We start from the raw sequence: 5642 nt of genomic DNA, 5'->3' as shown, positions 1-5642 counted from the left end.
ACTTGTAAGTTTTAATCATATAAATATATTTCTATTTCTTTATAAAGGTACCAAGGTTCTCTCAACCACTTCTAAAAAATAATTTGGTGTAATTGTTAGTATTAATATCTAATTAATCGAATTATTATTAATATTATTTTCCAAAGTGAAATTGTTAATAATATATACAAAGAGAATCAAAAGAAGAAAAAAAAACAAAAAACAAAAATAGAAACAAGAATAATTACAAGACTACTTACAAGACTAAAAATAACACAACACTTAGATTGTTCTAAAATTTACATTAGCCAAACTAAGATATTTCTTGTATTATAAATTTATTTATAATATATCAATTAGGTCTTATTGAAGCTTTTGGGAGAAGTTTTAAGATCTATAGATTATTTTATCAATCTAATAAACCTTATAGATAAACTTCTAAAATATGAATACACACAAAAAAAAAAAAAAAAAAAAAAAAAACTTGATTAAGAGAACATTCTCAATTAATTTCTGAAATATCATGGTAGCATTATAATTTTTTGGTTAATCAACTCATGAATCCAAATTCAAAACAACATAAAATTTATTAATAATGGATAAAATTTTAAATAACACAAAAAATGAGTTATATTCTCAAAATAGATTCTCATAAGTAAGCAATGTAAATAAGTAAATATTCCAAATAATTAATTTAAAATTAATCTTTATCTCCAATTATACTAGACATAAAGGTGAAAGTTCATGAAATTTACAAAAACCTTTGAAATTTTAAAAAATATTAAAATAATATAAAAAATAAACAAAAAAAAAATCTAACAAATAATCAAACACATTATAACATATGCTCATTGTGCTAGAGTTTGTAGTATAAAATAAATAAATAAAATTTATATATATAGGGAAATGTTAAAATGACCCAAGCTTTTGTTAAATTGACCCAAATGTCTAAACCATCGTTCCATCCGTCCCCGTTCCCCCCGTTCTCCACGTTCTCTCAGCCCTCGTCCCCGTTTGCCCCGTTCCAATAGCCCCCATCCTCGTCTCCGCAACGTCAGTGCGTCGATTCTCGCGACCCTGGCTTGCAGATTTCTCTTCCCCGGAGGAGCTCCACGGATGACCACCGAACGCTAGCTAGGTTATTCTTCCCTGTGAAAACAAACAAGCCAAGTCGAGCCTGCGTCAGTCCAAGAGCGACTATGATTCCACTGTATCTCACAATTAATCATGGAATCACCTCCGGAACAATTAAGCTGATACCTTACAAAAAATTGCGGACTACTCCCACAATTAACTTCAAAGAAGCCGCTAGCACCCAAGGGAAACCGAACTCAACTTGTGATCAAAGAACACTTCTCAGGGCCTTAGCCTTCACAGTATAGCCGGCTTCTAATTGCACGGACCCCACAAGACTGACGAGACCTACACGGCGTGGATGCGCTCGAGAGATTACACATGATCACGAAATCTTATCCGTAGGCCTTAAACATATACAATCCGCGGCATGGGCGGGGGCGGGCTACATGCTGTGAATGTCGGTGTGTAGAGACCTTGAATCAGTCCGCACACATTGGTGACTGGGGTGATTGGAACCCATTCCAGTCTGCCTGTCTCTCTCGCTCTCTCGCTCTCTCTCTCTCCCTCCGCCTCTCTTCCTAATAGGGCCACCATCATAGGCTGCCAAAACGCTTCCAAGCTTACTCAGAATCCATCCCAGTACACGTCGAGTTCTCGGGTCCAAGATCATCGACAGCTGCAACGGCCTTGACGTTACGATCCACGCTAGCCAGATGTCAATTCGATCAAACAGACAATGTGAACAAAACAATGCCATACTGATAGGATGAAAGTGACCCGATTTGAATCCGTTTCTTCGTCCTTGCAGTGAATATAAAGTACAAAACTGAAGGCTATTCATGAATTGATACCAGCAGGCATGTTTGCAGCCATAAACCTAGTCAATTGACGATGTTGTAATAAGACCTTCATGTCAATAACCTCGGTCGGCATATGTGCAAACACAACAGGTTCACAGGTCTCTAAGTCACTGTCGCTGTCGTAATTGTTTGTGACATCGTGGTCGTCAAACCGGTTCATCAGCTGGTGGCCCTCAATTCCTCCTAACTCCTTGTCATCCTGAAAATTTCATGCAACAGTGCAGTTTATTACAACTTCACAAATGTGCTCTACACATGTGCTCTGAGGCATGCTTCAGTTTTATGGCTGAGTAAAGAGATGCAAGAGAACTGCTTACCCTAGATTTCCACTCCTCGAGCCTAGCATTCTTTGCCATGTACTGTTCCATCGTCCATGCCTCCACATCACGTTGCTGTACATCATGCCCAATAAAACTCAGCAGCTGTGTTTTGATTTGTAATTCATTACCACAGATGAGAAGAAGTGTCATGTTCAGGTTGGAAAGAAATTGATCGAGTAATGATCACATTTGATTCAACTGTTGCGAAGTGGATATCTTTTCTTGCAACTGGTCTGGGTCCGGATCTGATGTGGCACATCTATAGAGGATGGACTACTGCATGTTTCAAAAAGGCTGGCTATTGGCATCACCACTGAACAGCCAAATGTTCATCCGTGAAGCTCCTCCGCGGAAGAGAAATCTGCAAGTCAGGGTTGCGAGAATCGACGTCGCCGAAACGAGGATGAGGGCTGGGGGAACGGAGACGAGGGCTTGGACAAAGGGAGGAATGGGGGCAATGACTGAGAACTGGGGGAACTGGGATGGGAATTGAAAGGGTCCAAGGCAGTTTAGACATTTGGGTCAATTTAACAAAAGCTTGGGTCATTTTAACATTTTCCTGTATGTATGTGTGTATGTATGTATACATATATATATATATATATATATATACACACTAATATTTGAGCCCCTTGCTTTGTTTTAGAAGTATTAGAGCCCTAAATGTCAATGGAGCATTAAATATATATATATATATATATATATAATAGAAAAATATCACAAAATAAATAAAAAAAAATAAAAACACAACTATTTGTCTTACAAACTAGAGTCTATTCTATATAATTTAAAGTCATGGAATGTGACTCTTAGTATCATTTGTAGATGTTAAGTCTCTTTCTACTTATTTCATTTGTTAAAATATTTAAAAAAACATAACTTAATTAGCAACTTTTTAGCTCAAGTGTTCTTACTTTAATTACATTCATCTATATAAGATATTCATTAGATTATTTGCAACCAATTACTATTGGTTCGACCATTGTATAAATGAGTACAAAATTTCAAGTACAAATATATAATATATAGAACCTCAATCTAAAAGCATGATTTAAAAGTACATGTCAATATGGTATTTGAGAAAGAGGAAGAATAGTTTAGTATGCCTCTTTTCTAGTGAGCATTGTTTTTGAAGTTAGAAGTATCAAAAGTGAGTGTTGTTTGTTTCTCTCTTGTTGTTTGAGAGAAGTAAAAAATAAGGTAATATAGTTACTATGATAAAAATAAGAAGTCATGGAGATATATCAGTCAAAGAGACCAACAAGCTAATTAGAATCTCCAACTACTACATATGGTCAATCAAAATGATGGCAATTTTAAACGAAAAAAATATATGGTATTTCATTAAAAATCATATATAACCAACAAATTTTTTTTACCATCATTCTTGGCAGTCTATATAGGAAGCAATGTATAAAGAAGACCAAAAACTTGGAACTCTTGGTAATTCAATTATTAGTTTGCAATAGACTACTTGATTTTATGTCAACTTTTATAAATCCAACATTAGCATTGAAAGCATTTGATTTAAAATTTTCTTGTAGTAGCCACTAATAAATTTTGATATTGAATAATTAATTATACTACTTTAAATATCTAAAAGAGGCTCCATAGATATTTATATTAACAAGGTGATTAATATCAAGAATAAAATAGTTACAATAAAAATAATAGTAGTCAACAAAAGTATATATCAATATATGCTCAATCGCCTACCAAGAAGTTTTGAAGCATCAGATCAAATATTCAATAACTTGGATCAAATGTTATCTTTTTGAGCTTGGTTCTTTTTCATAATCTCAATAAATTTAAGTCATCTAAATCCTAAATCCTAAACTCTAATTAATATCCAAGCTACTGGCAAAGGCCATTCAACAACAACATCAATTTGTCCAACTTGAAGATATAGAAGCCATATCAATTTATATCAATCCATCCACTTGACTATAGATTAGAGGCTTTTTCTTTGCACCATCTTCACGTCAATTTTTTAGATCTAATTTCACTTGTCAAAGATTCAACAAAACTATGAATTAACTTTTTTGAAGAGCAAAGAGAAAATTTGATTTTGATTGTAATATTAGTGGTAGAAAAAATACAATTTATTACAATTGCAATCAACTTGGTTACATTGCATAGGAATACACCAATCAAGTCAACTATCATACTCAATATCATTATAGAGGAGGATCCAACAATATAATATCTTATTTAAATATTGTATAAAATTTTGAAATAATACTATCTCAGCTTAATAGATATATTCTGTATTTTTAATTATGGTATATGGATAGTAGAGCCATTATTCATGTTACTGGCGTTAGAAAAAATGTAAATCAAGTGAGTGAATATAATTCTAATAAAAACATCAAAATAATAGGAGGAATTTATTATAGCATTGAAGAGTCCAAAAGCAAAAATAGTGCTATTTAGTTGGAACATTTTCTTTGATAAGACAAAAGTAGGATATTACCACTTACTTACTATTAAATCTACTACAGAAGATATTTTTTAATCAATTATATAAATTCTAATTTTTGATAATAAAATAAAAATTAAAGAATTTAATATAAATATTAATCATCAAGAACAAATCAACAATTCTATATTTAAAAATAAACAATCAAAAATCTCAATATTTATTTTTGATAATAGTCAAAATTAGGCAAAATAGAGAGTAAACAAATAGAGCTCTTGATAAACCAATCTAGCATATTTGATATCCAATATAAATAACAACTCAAGTATGATAGCATCAATTGAGCTTTGCAACATATAATAATCCATTAAAGCACAAGAAATGATGCAATAGTCTAGCTATAAATATTTCACATTATAGCAAGTATTGTCTACAAGATTATGTGACTATTTCTAGATACTTATGATAGAAATAACAAAAGAGCCTCTCAACTTCATGGTGTTATGTGATAATATGACTTTATGGTAAAAAATAAAAATATGGATGTTATTATAGAAGAACTTTGTAGAAAGATATAATACAAAAATAAGGATAAATAATATGAAGGTAGTAAGAATTTTTGTCTTAATGCTATCTTTTTATAGAAGAGATTTCTATTTATTTTGTAGAAACATAAATGAGCCATATGAAAATAAATGAAATAAGAAATTTATATAGATATTTTTAAAAGAGAGTTTAAAATAGATTAAAATAAAAATTACCTCAAATTATTAAAAATTGATATTCAAAGAGGTTTGGTTGTCAACCTAGGTCAAAATCAAATCCTAAGGCACAAATCTATGCACCTACAATGATTCCAAGGTTCTTTTCTATATTGAAGAGCAAGATTTGAGGGCAAACAAAGTTAGACTTTTTTATATGTTAATTTTGAAGGATTTGAATTTGTAATGTCTTTGTAAGAGCTTTTTAAAGCCATGGTTGTTGTAG

The 5642-nt window shown here is 31.9% G+C and overlaps 1 long non-coding RNA gene across 1 annotated transcript; it reads right to left on the bottom strand.

Moving 5' to 3' along the window:
* Positions 1-850: 850 nt before the first annotated feature.
* Positions 851-2480, bottom strand: LOC112283987 (uncharacterized). The gene is made up of 4 exons (XR_016503503.1): positions 2424-2480; positions 2234-2308; positions 1963-2115; positions 851-1128 (listed from the first exon to the last, which is right to left on the bottom strand). It is a non-coding gene; the product is annotated as an uncharacterized LOC112283987 (long non-coding RNA).
* Between the last annotated feature and the right edge of the window lie 3162 nt (positions 2481-5642).

The sequence above is a fragment of the Physcomitrium patens genome, chromosome 6 (assembly GCF_059467195.1).
Source record: "Physcomitrium patens ecotype Gransden chromosome 6, ASM5946719v1, whole genome shotgun sequence".
Classification (NCBI taxonomy): Eukaryota; Viridiplantae; Streptophyta; class Bryopsida; order Funariales; family Funariaceae; genus Physcomitrium; species Physcomitrium patens.
The sequence above is the reverse complement of the archived record's forward strand: the minus strand, read 5'-3'. Positions and strand labels throughout refer to the sequence as shown.